This window comes from Berghia stephanieae, unplaced genomic scaffold (assembly GCF_034508935.2).
Source record: "Berghia stephanieae isolate SIO BIC M18660-M18661 unplaced genomic scaffold, UCSD_Bste_1.3 scaffold15, whole genome shotgun sequence".
Lineage (NCBI taxonomy): Eukaryota > Metazoa > Mollusca > Gastropoda > Nudibranchia > Aeolidiidae > Berghia > Berghia stephanieae.
Genome location: NW_027622512.1, coordinates 71684 through 91200, shown reverse-complemented (window position 1 = coordinate 91200; position 19517 = coordinate 71684). Strand labels below are relative to the sequence as shown.

At 33.3% G+C, this 19517-nt stretch overlaps 1 long non-coding RNA gene across 1 annotated transcript in view; it reads left to right on the top strand.

The window, feature by feature from the left end:
• The window catches only part of LOC144961129 (uncharacterized), a 14132-nt gene extending 2216 nt beyond the window's left edge, over window positions 1-11916 (top strand). The window contains exons 3-5 of the long non-coding RNA XR_013643059.1: window positions 3108-3261; window positions 9997-10050; window positions 11853-11916. This is a non-coding gene — a long non-coding RNA (uncharacterized LOC144961129). The remainder of the gene's footprint in view (window positions 1-3107; window positions 3262-9996; window positions 10051-11852) is intronic.
• Window positions 11917-19517: the final 7601 nt, after the last annotated feature.

Here is a 19517-nt window from a genome sequence, read left to right as displayed (position 1 = left end):
ATCTTCAAAATGGGAAGCAACAAGTCAAAACATACACTATAATTTTGACAAACAATGATATTTTAATTAAATTACTTGCGTTCATTTCATTTGAAGTAAAGATGAATCTAATTCAATCAGTAACGAGTATATTCCCTGTTCGCTACAATCACAGCATTTCATCACCTATGCATGGCATTGGTCAATCTGGCCAATTGGTGTTGATGAATGTTATCCCAAGCTGTTCTTATGGCGTGGAACAGTTTTTGTTCATTTTGCGGGTCTAATGAACGAATTTAGTGGCCACTTCGCTGTTTATTCCACACCACCCCACACCATCACTTGTCCATATCCTCTGTTTGAGGATTCCAAGACACAAGAATCGTGAAATCGCTCGTGTGATCTTCGGTATCATCAATACCAATAATATCATCACTGTTGCCAGACAAATAGGCCCTGTAAAATAACAAAAAGTTACCTTAGATAGATGTGTCATTGCTCACAGTATCAAAATGTTGTAATCAAAGTGGGATAGAGACAGATAGACAGATGCTAGTTTTCCTTGGTTTAATCCTCGCTTGCGTGAATGGGCAGGTAGGCCGTTAGTAACTATAATATGGTGTTTTATGCCATGGTTGTTGATACCCGAGTCTAAGTGTGGAGTGAGTAAATCGGGAAATTCTCGAAGTGGCTCAGAGTATGTGATGTGTTGTAGCTGAGAAAGTCCTGCGATATGCCCGTGTGAAGAATTGAGACTGTTTGACGTATTGTCAAGTGAGAGGAGACGTTTCCTCTTGAGATCAACCATAAGGGGTGAGCAATGAAAAAGTCAGTACTTAAGATGGGGCCCGTGGCATCAGCTAGAGAAAACTCAAGACTGACAGATTCTATTTTGGCTTATTTAAAGATTATGTGTATTCCCTAAATTTTAATGGATGATCCATTTACAGCGCATAATGGGTGGGTTATATTTTGGTTCAGTCAATTGTGTTTGAGGCGGGAAAAACTGAAACATCAGCACCTGTATCTACTACTACTACTACTACTACTACTACTACTACTACTACTACTACTACTACTACTACTACTACTACTACTACTACTACTACTACTACTACTACTACTACTATATACTACTACTACTACTACTACTACTACTAATACTACTACTACTACTACTACTAGCTAGTATACTACTACTACACTACTAATACTACTACTACTACTACTACTACTACGACTACTACTACTACTACACTACTACTACTACTACTACTACTACTACTACTACTACTACTAACTACTTAAACTACTACTACTATTACTACTACTATTACTACTACTACTACTACTACTACTACTACTACTACTACTACTACTACTACTACTACTAATAATAATAATAATAATAATAATCTATATATTCTCTCTCTCTCTCTCTCTCTCTCTCTCTCTCTCTCTCTCTCTCTCTCTCTCTCTCTTTGTTCATCAAACTCTGATCAGAAGTAAAATCAAGTAAGCGCCATTTTTATTTCGAAGTTCAAATCTTTGTTAAATTCAGGTAAAGTGTAACCTGCCGTGTCAAGACAGTAAATTGTCTAACTAACGCTGTCACATGTGTCACTATCGCATAAAGAGAAGCCTCTCTTTGTTTTTGTTTATTTTAACAAAAGAAAATATTTTTAACCCTTGAACTATGAATAGCACTGTGATTTATCATAAATAGATATATTGCTGATATGTGGTCTAGTGGTATGACACTCGATTTCGGATCGGAAGGTCTCGGGTTCGAGGATCCCTCGGCGCATAGTTGATTCATTGTAGAAGGCTCTTTACTCACATTCTCTCACCGTACTCAGATGCAAAATAGCGTTGTCTATGTCCGATTAAAATGTAATATCACCTAACAGGTGTTCAGTCTCGTCCCACATGTTAAGTATTGCTGTTGGCCAGGGACCCTTTGTAAAGTGCTTTGAGCACGTTTGTGGATATTGCGCTATATATTAGCTCATTTTTTATATTAAAAAAATGGAAGTCGTTATCTGGATCTGTCATATTTATCACTTTGGTTAGCATTCATTAAATTATTTACAATCCTTAAATTCAAGTGCTAAACATAAAACTACTAACTCTTCTGACAAACATTTGCTATAACGGACTGCCGGAGCAATCATAAACAAAATAGGGTATACAGGAAACATTCGTATTTTACTTTTGTGTAGCGTGATGTCCATGTGCAGGAAAAGGACATGAAAAACGTGACGCATGTGTATCTCAAAAACCAATCATTTATTTCAAACAATTTTTCAGCATTACTTATAGTGTTTTGAGGAATTTCCCAAATTTGGGGCAAATCCGTTGAAAAATAAATATTCTGTAGCCAACAAAAAACAGGCCTTGGAATACAAATGAACCCGTCAGTTCAGGAATAAAGTTAAATAACAAAAGTCAAATTGAATGGAAGCTTCAATCTTTATAATGAAATCAGATGTTGTAAATGTTTCGAGTTTTTCCTTTGTAAACAAACGTGTCTCTGTTAATTTCATTTCATTTCACTATTGATCTTTGAGCTTCAATCAGCAACATTACATTTGTATTATATCGTTTTCACTGCTATCGAACTCAAGTTTTCTGAGCGTCCCATCAAAACCAAAACAAACAAAGTAACTCCCGCCACCCATTATAACGTACCAACTCACACAACCATTTTGTGGGACTCGGTCGTTTATAGACTTATTGATAGTATTTAGTGAGACCATCTTTAAACAGGTCTAGGCAAAAACATTAATAAAGAGCTAAGTGATGTTAATTGTATTTCATACGGAGATATTAAGCCCGATGAATCAAGCGGCCAGGCAATCAAGTAGAGCTCTCCCAATCCATCTGAGTAAGAACGAGTCGTTTAGAAACATCGCAAACGGCCGTCTCCAAGGTAGAGGAGAATCGCCATATTGAAAAAAAACATTCAACACGAACAGTTATAAAGCATAATATTTTCTGAAATAAAATACATTACAAGGGGTGCCCAGCCAACAGCAACTTAAATGATTAGGAAGAAGATTATATAAACCCGGGTTATGGAAGTACGACTGTATCCTATGTTTGTTAAACTTTGGCCTTTTTTGTAGAAATACGTGGGAGTGAATGTGTCACACTTACTTCTATAACAACGGCCATCCCAGCTTTGTATTCATTTGTGCTCAACGGACGGCCATTGTTGTTTTGAATTAAATCAAGCTATTTCTATTCATCAAAATGAACATTGTCAACGGACTAATTCTGGTAAGAATTTCTTTATTTTATTTGATGTTTCTCAATCTTTCATTTAATGATATTAATAATGTTGTGAAAGTTTATGTGTATATTCATAATGAGTTCGCCTGTTAGTCTTCCAATTTGAATGAAAATGTATTTCGCTCGGCCGATTTTAAACAAACTATGAATATTTGATCTGTAATTATTCAAAAACATTTTTAAAAAGAGTTCACTCGGTTTTACGTTCATACATTTTCGATGTTACGAATACTTTTATAATGCACATAGAAAAATGAAGAAATTGATGTTAACATATGAATGTAACATTTAAAAAATAATTACTTAGACAACTATTAATTCAAACGGTGGCCTACTATGTATGTATTACATGCGTCGTAATTCAAAAGGCTTGCGAGGCCTAATTTGTTAGATAACTGTTTCAGAAGCATTGACTTAGTCGACAATTTGTCATCCATTCCCGTAGGCGCCCCTTTTCCCCTTCCCTTAGAATGTTACAACTGTATAATATTATCTATTTTTTATTAAGAAGTGCTACATATGATAATATTGTGGCGTAGTCGCACACATATGTAATGGCTTATGGTCGTCTAGTGGCTTTTTGATAGATGATATTGATATTCCTTTGGATGGTGTTGAATATGTTAATAATGACTAAAATGTTCAAAGGCCAATGATGATAATTGAATGCACAGTTTCATTTTTTACTGCTTTATATGTTGTTAATATCCGAAATCAAAATCAAATGACATGGTCATAATTCAATCAGTTTCATAAATTCCAAATCCGTAAAATCAATCCATATGTAAAGTCATTTTGCCGAAGTGACCATTTTCAATATACGTAGACTATTTCTAAGTCCGCAAAATAAAGATTCTGAGTAGGATGTTAGAACTTGCAGCATACTAGGAAAGTGCAGCTCATAGTGAAGTAGAATATAATCGATTGTCGAGTAGAATCAGAACCACTCTGTGTTATATCCTATTGTAAACTGTCCCACAATTCCTTTATTGAATGGTCAGTTTATACGCCCAAATAAGCAAATTCGTACGCCCAAATAAATCGTACGCCCAATTAACAAATACGGTATGCCCAAATAATATCGTACGCCCATATAATACTGTACGCCTAAATAATAAATACCAACTAAAATACTTATACCAGTTTAATATTTTTTAATGTTTAAAGTTCAAATTTCATAAGTTGATTAAAAGCATTGAAATTACTCAACACTAAAGATGATTAAATACATTTTTTTATATTCATTGATCATACTTTTTCGAGTATAACAACATCGACATTATGATATCAATTTATTAATCTTAAATTCTATATTAATAGCAATAAAAATGTTTAATTTTCGTCACATTCCATCACATATAAATATTCTTGCTTGCGAAAGAATGGTTCAAATCCCATATGTGATATCCTTACGTTGTCTTATTCAATCTGAATTTCAACTCGTTACGACATTGGCGATAGCCTCAGCTTCCATGTATGTATCATTTACTGTCATATCAAAACCAATATCGTGTATATCCTTTATTGTATGATTTCCTTTAATCAATATTATTACAATAATTCCAAATTATAATATCTGATACAAAAAATATATCATGGACATATGGTAGTGTTGAAGAATATGTTTTAAAAAGATCATAATAAAACAATTATTATCGTTCTAAAATTACAACAGTAAGTTGATAGGAGAAACATATGATGATGACAATATTTTCAGAAACAATTTACACTCTGCTCAATAAAAATCAAATATCCCGCGCCTTTGCTCTGGGCTTATAATAATGTTCCTAAAACTCATTGCGACGTAATCTCGCACCTTATAATGATATAGAGTATTGATAGAATTGTGCGCTTTAACCACGCGCCACGTATTTATGAAAAAATCACCGGCTTCTGCATCATTTCATAATGTTAAACGATGCGCTTTAATCAAACGCAAAATAAAATATTCCCGAACGCCCCATTCCAACGTCTCATAATTTAAACCATGTGCACATTTATTACCGCGTCTTACATCATTGCGCTTATTTACCCATTATGCATTTTCAGCATTTTACCATATGGGTTACTTATAATTCGCTGATCGATTTTAACAAGTTAACCTATTCTGACACAAATATTATCAGCTCACATGACACGATAATGCATTTTCAATAACTTGCTATTCTTCAGTAATGACATTTTAACTCCCATTAAAAGACACACATATGTAATGGCTTATGATCGTCTAGTGGCTTTTTGATAGATGATATTGTTATTCCTTTGTATTGTTTTGAAGTTGTTAATAATGACGAAAGGGTTCAAGGACCGAGGATGATAATTGAATGCACAACATCAAGACTGTCAAATAAAAGTCCAGATTCCAAGTTTTATTTCTTACACTTTAATTTGTTGTGATACATCCGAAATTCAAATCAAATAACACGGTCATAATTCAATCAGTTTCATAAATTCCAAATCCGTAAAACCAATCCAAATGTAAAGTCATTTTGCGGAAGTGACCATTTTCAATATACGTGGAATATTTCTAAGTTCGTAAAATAAAGATTCTGAGTCGGATGTTAGAACTTGCAGCATACTAGGAAAGTGCAGCTCATAGTGAAGTAGAATAGAATCGAATGTCGAGTAGAATCAGAAACACTCTGCGTTATATCCTATTGTAAACTTTCCCACAATTCCTTTAACCAAAGGTCAGTTTTTACGCCCAAATAATCAAAGTCGTACGCCCAAATAAACCGTACGCCCAAATAACAAATACAATATGCCCAACTATTATCGTACGCCCAAATAATCTTGTACGCCTAAATAATACCAACTATAATTTAATGCTTTTATCCCATAATACCGAGTAACACCGATCAATGAAAGTAAGTTTTTAGTAAATAGAATGACCAAGTTTAACTAATATTTCATACAATACCCAACTTCCCTATCGTCAAATGATATCGGTTAGAAACAGAAAAGGGTGAATGAATAATGTAATTAACTATTTTAACAATAGTTATCAGGAATAGAACATAAAACAAACAAAACCTGACAAAGAAGAGAGAGAGAGAGAGAGAGAGAGAGAGAGAGAGAGAGAGAGAGAGAGAGAGAGAGAGAGATGATATATATATATATATATATATATATATATATATATATATATATATATATATATATATAGAGAGAGAGAGAGAGAGAGAAAGATATAATATATATATATATATTATATATATATATATATTATATATTATATATATTATATATATATTATATAGAGAGAGAAAGAGAGAGAGATAGAGAGAGAGAAAGAGAGAGAGAGAGAGAGAAAGAGAGATATCGAGAGGGAGAGAGAGAAGAGAGAAGTGTTATGGTCTAGGGGAAACAACTGATATAAATATGGCATAGATTCTGATATATTGGTTAAGTCCGTTAGATTCTCACTCAAAAATAGAACATTTAATTAAAGCCAACCCCCCCCCCCCCACCTCACCACCCCAGAAATTAAATCATATTTGTTACCTTTCAAAATTTTCCTTATGTACTGAAAATTGCTTTTAGCAAAATGAATATGATCTCCCATGTTCTTATTTTATGGATTTATGTGTGGAATTTCCCTTCGGGCGAGGACCATTGGTTGTCTAGGCAAGTTGTTTCTAGTCTACACGTAAGGAGTTACCTGATGCTCCAAATGTCTTTTACAAACGTATAATTAATATGGAGTGATCTATGGTGCAAAAGGCTTCGCTTAGATCTAACAGCGCTAAGATGGAAATTTTGGCAGTATCACCAGCACAAATTTCATTAATATGATTGGTGACTTAGTTGGACAAAAACATGAATATAGATCGCTCCCATTTATAGTACACTTTCCAGTCAATGAGTTGGTGATGGAGAATATCAGATTTAAAGTGCGACAGTCCTTGAACAAAATGGGGTAATGAGAGATCTTTGATTCTTTGATCTTATGTTTTACTTTTTTTTGGTTCTCATTATGATACATTTCATTGTCAACTGTTAGGAGTGATGTTCGCCATTTTCTTACAGCACGACGGAACTAAGCTTTTGCTTTTTTAATATCGCTGTTTATCCATGGCACAGATTTTCTATTTGACGATGTGAGTCTTAGTGGGGACAAAATTATTGTTATGAAGGTTTCTTAATTCAGTGTTGGAAGAACCGATTTATGTCTTTGTTGACCATTAATTTAGAAATTTTGTTTAATAGCTCTCTGCTGAATATTCCTTTCTCTTTATACGGTTTTTTTTCCTCTCTGGGTTCGATTTTTCTGCATCTACCTTGAACATGATGGGAGAATGGTCGGAGATACATTTGTCTGTTACGTTTATGAAGTAGAGAAAAGTAGTTTTTGTCAGTGATACTTCAATCTAATGTGTGACCTTTCATTTGAGTGGGAAAATTAATGTGTTGAACGAGATTGTGAATATTCATTGTGGACTTTTAGTTCTTTCAACTTCGAGTCCTATGAATTGTCAAAATGCATATTAAAATCTTCGATAATGATCGGTTTTGTCATTTTAGTTTCTTTCTGTTCTAGTAGATCCTCGAACTCGGGTATGAATTCCAAAATTTTAAATCAATTTTAAAAATTTGGTGGAGGTGTATATAAACAAATAAATTTGATGTGGTGTTATTTTAGGTGAATTGTGCATTCAAAAAATTCAAATGTCTTGTACGATTTAATTTCTTTAATTGTGTATTATTTTTGCTTTAACTCCAACGCAAATATCCCCACCATTTTTCCCACTTCTTGACATTGATACAGAGTGATGACTTGGTCGTCCTATATCTACTATGATGACGTCATCTTATTTGGGGCGCACCCACAATTTAAAAAATGCAATATCAGACTCCGTCTCTGTAATTCATTATTTAGCAATGAACTCTTCTTTCTCAATGATTGAGCATTTAATACGAATGCTATGAGGCGGCTACTGGTTTAAGTTAATTTCAATAAGGTTTTATGGGTTTTCAAGCTACAATGATTTTTGTCCGATTTTCGCTTGATTTTGATTGATTTATTTTGCACATTTTCTATACCAGTTGTTTTGTTGCGACACGAAATCTAATTTATCTAGCTACTTTTAATAATAATACGCATTTTTCTGTAGCGCCTTTTGTCGAAATCTCAAGACGCTTAATAATATTATATGTATTGGTCGGGTCATATTGGATTATCATAAAATTTTCATGAAATCACCGATGGACGCTAGTTGGAGTTGATGTAATTTGTACTTGAACCGGTGTGTTGGTCCTCACGTTGGGGTGAACATTAATAAAGCCATTATTGCTTTGACATTCCTCTACGCATTAAAAGACCGATTGACGAGACTGACGGTTATTAGTTCGATGCCTTGTTTTCCTCAGCCACCTCGATGAGTCCGTTTAATATATATATATATATATATATATATATATATATATATATATATATATATATATATATATATATATATACTAATGGGACTGGAACTTGTTTTTTTTCTTACTCAGTCTTTATGATTTTATTGCGAAGGTTTTATTCTGAGACAGCTATAAGACCCACTACTTACCGCTATATATTATCATTTATTATGTAATGTGGATAACACAATTTAATTTAATCTCCACCTTAAGCCCCATTATTATTATTATTATTATTATTATTATTATTATTATTATTATTATTATTATTATTATTATTATTATTATTATTATTATTAATCACTAAACTAAGATCTTCAACAGTACTACAAACAACACCTAGACTCATCACAACACGACCAAACGGCCAGCACCCAGCATAATCAAGAACCATCTCTTCCAAGACACCTCCATACCAAGAAAGACCTCTCTCAACTAAAACTACTGGCAGGACAGAGAGAAAGGGAGAACCATCTCTATAGAAATCGTTAGATCCACTTGAACAAAAACAGCTCACGGCAAGCGCCTTAGACTGCGACGCCTTATAATAATATTATAATAAATTATTATATTATTATTCATTATTATATTATATATTATTATTATTATATTATTATTATTATTATTATTATTATTATTATTATTATTATTATTATTATTAATTATTATTATTATTATTATTATTATTATTATTATTATTATTATTATTATTATTATTATTATTATTATTATTATTATTATTATTATTATTATTATTATTATTATTATTATTATTATTATTATTATATTATTATTATTATTATTATTATTATTATTATTATTATTATTATTATTATTATTTTATTATTATTATATTATTATTATTATTATTATTATTATTATTATTATATTATTTTATTATTATTATTATTATTATTATTATATTATTATTATTATTATTATTATTATTATTATTATTATTTATTATTATTATTATTATTATTATTATTATTATTATTATTATTATTATTATTATTATACTTATTATTCTTATTTTTCTTCTTCTTCTTCTTCTTCTTCTTCTTCTTCTTCTTCTTCTTCTTCTTCTTCTTCTTCTTCTTCTTCTTATTATTATTATTATTATTATATTTCTATATATATATATATATATATATATATATATATATATATATATATATATATATATATATATATATATATATGTATATTATAAATTTATAACTGTGTCTGTGTCTTTGTATGTGTGTGTGTGTTTGTGTGTGTGTTTGCGTGTGTTTTGATATATGAAAACTTTTTTCCTTTTCGTTCACGAAACAGGTCGTCGCTATGTTATTTGCATTCACTGATGCAAGAAGTTGCAGTGTCAATGACGTAAGTAGCTTATACTTTAAATAACACCTTCTTGATGAGGTCTTCTGGCTTTTTATCTAGGGCAGTGAGATAACGTTTGCTATGTCTTATTCCCCATCATTTTTATTTTCCCTTTCCATGTTCCTCTCTCTTTGATCTCGATTGACTTTTTCGATTTTTTTTGTGGTCATGGTGGAGAGGCAGTCTAAGGTATATTTTGTGAGTTATTCTTGGTTTTGTTTCCGGTCGTGGCAGTTTTTGTTTTATTTTGTTATATATATATATATATATATATATATATATATATATATATATATATATACAACTTCAATTTTTAAATTTAAAGTGGGGCACGTATTTAGGCACAAATTACTGACTGTACTCATGTACAAATTGTGTGAATCACTGAAAAACACTTTCTGTATTGTTTGCTTTTGCTTTTGTTTATTAAATTGTTGGAGTTTTTTTTTTGTTGGAGTTGTTTTGTTGTTTTTGTTGTTTTATTTTTGTTTTTGTGTACGTTTGTGTGCTTATCTTGCATTGACCTTAATATTTATGTAATAACACAATATCGCCGTTGACAAATTACGTAGTTCGATTAAAATTCAAATATACAACGAAACGAAATAAAATATATACCGGATTTGATGCCATTAAATGGCTTCATTGTCTTTTTCCTCCTCTGCTTTGACTATCTTGACCAATCATGTTCGTAAATATTTGGGGACTCTTTGAGTGATTCTTACTACGTGTGTTATACAGGGTACGTAGTGGCGTTATATGTATTAATTGTTACATGTGTACGATAGTCTGTGTGTGGACTGTTGTTTTCTGTCGCCTATTGTTTTTGATGGTTTCAAACATCCTTTGTTTTCTCCTACCACCTCTTGGTTAAATGAACATTTTTATGGATTTTCATAGACGATAATTCCAATTGAACACATAAAATGTAAACACATGAAATGTCCTCAAATTAAAAATGTGTAAAATCTTTTTTAAATGTATTAATAAATCTTACAATATTTGATGAAAATCTACAATTTCAAAAATACTGTATTCCAGAAACAATTACATATAGAATTCCATTGGTAAAACACGGTGTAAATTATTTAAAAATCACAACATTCACAGAGGTTCTAAAACACAGTTATGCCTGTTAGGAGTATTACATAGTGTATTATAGAGTATTTTAACTGTTCCAAAACTGAGAACACCAAAAGCTTCGTCAAAGTATAAGTCACTCAAAAATAAGTTATCTTGGCTTATACTGACCTTACTTTCGGTGGACTTTACTTTCGGTTGAAAGCAAAGTTCTTAAAAAACTGTAGGATAGATTGTTTAAAAAAAATACAATATAATATCCTGATTATTCCTAATATCAACAAACTTTTCTATTTATCTCTGCAAAATCACTGTATAAGCCACATATAAGAGTTTTGAGCTAAGAGTACATTTTTGTTCGAAGAAAATGTCCTGTATATCCATCAATTACTAATTAGAATGGTGTGTTTCCTTTTCAGACACATTTATTGGGATATATGAGCGGTGTTTAACCAAACATTATTTCAATATTGCTTATCATATTCGACAAAATTTTAAAAAATATGAAGTCGTTTAGCTCTCCGGTTAAACTTAGAAATTGTAGCTTACAGAGGTTTTAATCTCAGCGATCGCAACAACTCAGGTTTGTAGCTATATGATTTGGTAAAGAATCTGGTAATGACGAGAAATCCAGACTGCAAAGAATGTTTTTTTGAATGTAAAAAGTTCAAGTTGAGATGAGAGCATATACCGAGAGCATTCAATTATAATCTTATTTTCAGCCATGCATACCGGCCGATTCATGCACGAATTTGTCATGCGGTGAGTATTAAATATTTATATCTAGTTTATTGTTTTTATTTTAAATTGCAAATTGATTATTTACACTGGATTCTAACTAAAATGTATGTGTTCCTTTGGCAAGATTGTTTTGTTTGTTTGTCCGTTTTTTTCTAAAAATATTGCGACATCGCACTGTATTTCATGGTGTTTCAGCTTATAACCCCTGCTAGGTTGAGCATGTATAGCCGGAACCATCAACATAATAAATGATTCAGAAGAACAGGTAGAATACTTAGTTTGTCGGGCCTATTTCAGATGTGAATAGAAAAAGGAATCTGTTGTAGGTGCCTCCAAAACAGGGTCAATACACTAAAACTAGACTAGATAGAGAAGAGGATTAAAATTGTTCGGACATGTAACGAGACGAGAGAGGGACTACGAGGGAACGAATATATAGGACTTACAAATAGCGGGAAAGAGGAAAATGGGACGCCAAAGACAGGATGGTGGGAAAAGGTAAATAATGATATGAAAGAACTGGGTCTGGAGGAAGATGGTTCGTTGAACTGGGATGCATGACGATGTGTCATTCATAATGGCAACCCTGCAAACTGAGGGATAAGCCGAAAGAAGAAGAAGATAGAGAAGGTGAGAAGGGAGTTGGTTGTGCCTTGCTTATGGCAAATATATGAGAGAAAAAAAAACGATACATAAAGGAAATAAAATTTACCAACATCGATACATATACAGTTCTACCTAACATTCAGCCTTCGCTTGCCTCTTTCCAGGAATTCACAAATAATATAGCATCACGACACAAGTAGGGACCCCGAAACCATTGTTATTTCGGATTCGTGTAAAAGTTTTACTTTCTGGATTTGCTGCAATGGTATAATAATGATTGGTTAAGAGAATGACAACCAAGTAAGTATCTCTTGGTCTGTTTAAGTCTGAGTGATTGTGATTGAAGGCCTTGCAAATTATTAATCAATATGGCAGTGTCTGCTTCTTCGTGGTGATATACAATATTTTTCTCTCTTAGACCTTTTCAATCCCACTCATGAATGACACATATTTGAAAAGCCTTTTTTGTCTGCATTCATCCAAGAAAATATTGCCAGAACCCTGATATGTTGATCAAATCAATCACACATTACCGAGTACTATGACCTAGTTTTTCTCTCATGCTTGTTGTCATGGTCTCAAGTGAGTAAAGAGCTACTCGACTATGCATAAAGATATATGTAGAATGAGGCCCCAGAATTTACTAGTTACTATAAATGAAAAACAATTAACGATTTGTTTACAATGAAATAAAAATAATGATGAAATTTAATTAAAAGAGATAAACAGTGATCGTGGCAGTTACAAATAGAGGTATGAATATTTTACGTAACTTATGATAATATGTCAGGTTCATAAGTTTACGTTTCAAGGCAGTTGATGGGCTTGGATGATCTATTCCTCTGATAACAGGATTGGACTCGTAAAATTCCACTTCCAGGCAATTGGTAATGGTTTAATATGTAGTCCTTTGACAGCGGGCTTGGGTTTGATCCTTGAAGATTATATAATCAAAGTTAAAAGCTCCGGCGTCTTAATGGTGTAGATATAATATCTACAAAGTCCCAAAAGATAAAAATCTTCCAGTATATATATAGGAATAGAGTGACTGGCCGTCCGGCATAGATTGTGGAGAGAAAGTGAGTGTAGAATATTAGACCTATCAGCTTTTATAATAAATGGCTACGTGACAGAATGTAGAACGAAAAGTATTCACTAATTAGAAATTAATTCGAGGGAAGGCTATAAAAGGAAAGACGATCTAATATTAGAAGGTAAAGTTTATCTAAGCCTACCGAAATATAACTGGAGTGAGATGAATTCAGTTCTTAATAAAATAAAATTTAATAAGATAATTGTGAACAATCTTTACTGTGACACCCCCCACCCACGTTTAAAATATACTCTTTAACCATTATGGGAAAGATAGATTTTACAAACGGAAGTAAATTTACTATCATGATACTCTAGCATTAATCCATTGTTATGATTTGTGCTACAATTAAATTATTTATTAACTAGACATGGAAATGTTTATATTAACGTAGGTATATGAATGGGCGACAATAACAATGAAAGATTGTGATTACAAATCATTGTGATGAACGACATGATGGCAATGTGATTACAAATCATTGTGATAAACAATAGTGATGGTAATGAAGCATGATTTAAGTCGATGATATGAAGGTAATTTTCTGAATGAAATGAATGAAAATGTAAATGGAATATTGACATTTCAATTATTAATCATAAATGAGTGAAAATTCATAACAATAATAGATAAAGAGAAGATTTCCCAAATCATGAATGGGTATGGTATATATATCCAAACAATACTCAATGTTACATTAAGTTGGGTCATCATGTTTACAAATAAAATTATCGAAATTGTGCGTTCTGATTTGGCATAGTTTGCGAGGTAACTAACAGTATGCATGGGAGGTTAAGTTATACCCTTCTCATGTGTTTATACTAATCGAGAAAGTAGGTCGGCGTGAATATTTTCACAGCCTGGTATGTGAGAGATACTGAAAGTGTAATTTTGCAAAAATAGACTCCACCTTAGTACTCTACTATTATTCATTTTGTTATTTCTTATGTACGTGAGTGGTTTATGGTCCGTTTCGACCACAAACTCTTTTAGCAGTAGATATCTGCTGAATGTCTTTAAAGCAAAGACGATGGCCAGTCCTTCACGCTCTATTACAGAGTATCGTGATTCTCTGTCCAATAATTTTCTGCTTGCGTATAAGCAAGGCATTAGAGTTCCCTCATGCTCCTGTAATAGTACACCTGCGATGCCCTTATCAGACGCGTCAGTTCTTACAACAAATTCTTTTGATATGTCGGGTAATTTAAGAATTGGTTCTGAACAGAGTAATGCCTTTAACTGGTTAAAGCTATTCTGACACGCTTCTGTCCAAACAATTTTGTTCGGTGACCCATTCTTTGTCAGATTTGTTAGCGGTGTCGCGATGTGCGCGAAGTTGTAAATGTATTTCCTGTAAAAATTTAGGAGCCCAAGTACTTTGCGTACTTCTTTTTTTGTCTTAGGTGGTTGCAATTGTGCGATTTTTGTTTGTTTTTCTGTCTCGGGTGTCTGTGTCCCATGACCAACGGTATGACCGAGAAAATCAATTTCGTAAAATGCAATGCTTGTTTTTGACGGTTTTGTTGTTAAAGAATTACGTTTTAATGCTTCAAGCACTAATTCTAAGGTTGTCATGTGATCAGTCCATGAGTTTGAGAAAATACATGCGTCGTCGAAGTATGAGAGTGTAGACGGGATGTCTTTTAATAACATACGCATCATTCTTTGGAATGTCGATGCGGCTGTCGATAATCCAAATGGCATATAGTTAAATTCTAACAATCCTAATGGTGATTGAAATGCTGTGTATTTCTTACATGATTCTTTCAGTGGAATCTGCCAGTAACCTCTAGAAAGATCACATTTTGTCATGTATTTTGCTTGAGATAAGGCAGCAAATAAATTCTCTTGATTTGGTATTGGTTCTGCATCAAACACTGTTGCTTCATTTAATTTGCGAAAGTCGATACATAGCCTTATCGATCCGTCTTTCTTTTTCACTACTACTATTGGTGATGAGTATGGGCTTGAAGAATATCTAACTATTCCTGTATCTAGCATATCCTTAACTTCCTTTTCAACTTGTTCTCGTGCGTGAAATGGAATAGGATAGTTTTTCACGTTGATAGGGGTAGATGTGGTTAACTTTATGTCGTGTTCCACTAATGTTGTATGTCCGGGTGCGTCTGTAAAGACTGACTGGTACTTTTCTAATAATGACCTGATTTCTCGTTTCTGACATTCGTTTAGTTGAGGATTGATTGTGACGTCATTAATTGTACTATTTTTAGAGTTACCGTGTTGTGGGGTGTGTTGTAGTTCGACATCATCGCTGTGAGTTTCGATGATTAATCCTACATTTGCAGCCTCGACATGGTTAAATATTGGTTGTGATAATCTGTCTCTATCGAAATATTTTTTTAGCATGTTTGCATGGAATGTCTTTGTTGTGTTGTTAATTTGAATCTCGTAATTAACACCAGATCGTACTGCTAATACCTTGAATGGTCCTTTCCATGTAGCTAAAAGTTTACTCGAGTCATCGGGTAAGAGTATTAGTACTTTGTCACCAATCTCAAATTTTCTTGACTTGCTTTTTCTATCGGAGTATTCCTTGTATTTCTCTGCTTTTTTAGTGACGGATTCCTGTGCTAGCTTACACGTGTCCTCTATTCTGTCTTTCAGGTTTCTTACATATTCGTAAGCAAACATAATTTCGTTATTGTCCTCCTCATTCCCTTTACAAATGTCGGCTACTATATTGATCGGGCCGCGAGGTGATCGTCCATACATCAACTCAAATGGGGAGTAGCCTGTAGATTCTTGGGGTATTTCTCTATATGCAAATAGGATTGCTGGTAAGTATCTGTCCCAATCATCTGGTTTTTCTGCTGACACTTTTCTTAACATATTCTTTAGAGTGCCATTAAATCTTTCACAAAGACCATTTGCTTGGGGGTGGTAGGGAGTTGTGAATGAGTGTTGGATTCCCATGAGTTTCATGGTTTCATGCATCATATGTGATGTAAATTGGGGTCCATTGTCCGACAGTATCTCATTTGGTATGCCTATTCTGGTAAAAATTGTCATCAATGCTTCAGCTATGTGATCCGATGTAGTTGATTTCAATGCTATCGCTTCTGGCCACCTGGTTGCGTAATCGACTAGTGTTAGTATGTGTGTATGGTTTCTATCTGATTTTGTTAAAGGGCCTATAATGTCAATTGCAACTTTTTGAAAAACTTTTTCAATAACTGGGGTTGTCTCTAATGGCAATCTCGGTATTCTGCCTTTTGCGACTCTTCTTTGGCATGTGTCACACGATTTCACATATTCTCGGACGTCTTTAGTAATTCCAGGCCATGTGAAATTCTCGGATATTCTCTTCAATGTGGAAGAGCTCCCAAGATGTCCAGAAGTTATTGAATCGTGCGCTATTCCAAGGATTTTGTTTCTGTAAATACTCGGCGTGACCAGTTGTTTAGCTATTTTGTTTCTTTTCCTATGTAACCTGAACAGAATATCTTTTTCAATGATGTATTCAACTTTTGATTTCGTCCCTTTGTTTGCGATATTGAAATATGAAGTTAAAGTCGGGTCCTTTTTCTGTTCTTCGATGAACGTGTTCCTGTCAAATTGTTGTGGTTCAAGAGAAATAGTCATTGGCTTCTCTGTTGTCTTAGTCATCTTTCTTGTTTCTGCTAGACAAGCTGTTTCCAGGGTTAATGACCATTCTTTTACATCTGTTGGGTTGTCTTTAAGACCTTTTATATTGCCAACAATAACATCAGCGACGGGGTTGGGAAGTATACAGCATTCCACTATTCCTGTATAGTATGGGGTTTCTATGTACACGTTAGCTGTTTCAAAGGTTTCGACTGTGCCACTGAATGTGATGCATTGTACCGTTTTTCCAGTTTTGTCTTCGTCATTGATCAAAGATGCTTTTATTCCTACTGTACTGCATCCTGTGTCTCTCAATATTTTGCAATCAGTTCCATTAGCTTTGCCTTCACAAAAAAATAGCGATCCTGATTTGTGAGTTTGTGTTAAAAGTGACATACCTTTCACGCAATACACATTTATATTTTCTCCTGACATTACTCGTGTCTGATTATTTACACTTGTTTGGAGTGATGCATTTGCAGTTTCTTTCGGATATCCCACGATTTTGCAACATTTGTCTGCTGTGTGGCCTTTCATTCCACAATATTGACATTTAATTATAGGTTTGTTGGTTTTCTTATACTCAGTATTATTGTCAGTGCTATTTCTTGTTTTGTTTTGATAGGGTCGGCTATGGTCTCTATTGAACTGTTTGTTCCATGGTTTGTTACTATGATCATCTTGTTTCACTTGCGTGTTCCGAGTGATTGATCGGCTCGTTCTATTTGAGTACTGAACTTTAGGTGTACCTGGACTCTGAGCAGCGGCAGCGTAGTATGGTTCCTTCAATGTTCTGCTAAGGGGTGTCAATGGATATGCGCTGTTAAAGTTTTCTGCGTAGATTTTTAATTTGTCCAAGTTTTCTGGCTTTCTCTCTTTAAAGAATGCGACTAAATCTGGGTTGCAAGCTTGATAGATTCGATTCTTCAGCGTGAGATAGTAAAGGCCTGCAAAGTCGTCTTGTTTTACGTTTGCCAACTCAAGCCACCGATTTAGAAATTGAGTAATTCGGTTCACGAATGTATTAAAGTCTTCTCCACTTTCCGGTTTTGCAGTGTGAAACCTTTCCTGGTAACCATCTTCCGTTAATCTAAATCTTTTTAGTAGAGCGTCTTTAATTTTTCCATAGTCATCTGCATCTTCAGTTGTTAAGGTATAGAAAACTTTTAGCGGTTCTCCAGATAAGCAGTTAATCAAGGCTGTGGCCCATTTGCTTTCTGGCCAACGATAACCTTTAGCCTGAACTTCGAATCGGTGTAAGAAGGATTCTAGACAGTCTGAGCGTTCATCGTATGTTGGCATGCGTGGAAGTTTCACGAAAAATTCATCACTATTATTATGTTTTCTTTCATGACCGGTTTTTGTTTTTTCAATTTCCAGCATCATTTGGGTCCTTTTGGTTTCTTCTTCTGCTAAAGCTATTTGTCTTTTTAGTTCCCTTTCTTGGACTCTTTCTTCTCGTTCTTCTCTACGTATTCTTTCTTCATTTTCTTCTCTACGAATTCTTTCTTCATTTTCTTCTCTACGAATTCTTTCTTCATTTTCTTCTCTACGAATTCTTTCTTCGTGTTCTTTTCTTCTTTACGAATTCTTTCTTCATTTTCTTCTCTACGAATTCTTTCTTCATGTTCTTTTTCTTCTTTTACTTTCTCTTCGCACCATGAAAATATTCTTTCCTGGGGTATTTCTAAGTCCTTTGCGAGACTTAAGTATCTTTTATATGCTTCCATGTTGCAATAAATTAGTTACGATGTTTTATATATATTATATTGACAGGATACTGTTACTGACTGTTTTATTTATTTACACTTACTGGAATGAACTGTTCTATTTTTAGAAATCTCTCTCTCTTATTTCAACTTATTATGTATGTTGAATTTGATGCCTTTTATCGTTATATCTTATAAAGCAATGTGTCAATACAATGCGGAGTTATTATGACTTGTGTCAATAACAATGTGTCAATCGCGTGTACTCTAAACTATTTTACTACGAAAAATGTATCACCAATGTGTGTGACTCGTCGTTAGTTTGTGTACAATTATTTGCAATGACGCTAATATACTAGAGTGTGATAACAATAATAGGATGCCAAAATAATCCCAAGTTATCTATCACTAAATATAACACGACGGCTAGTAGACTCCTTTTATTATTATTTAGTTTTTAAAGACTCACTTTTCAGAACATAATATATAAGTGGTTTTCGGTAACAGTAATATGCCAAAAATGCATTTAAAACAAATCACTATGCAAAACAAATCACGATGTCTATAGTTACTATGTGATGCCCAACTCATGTAAAAGAGAATAATGAAGGATATATTTACCAACTCAGTTC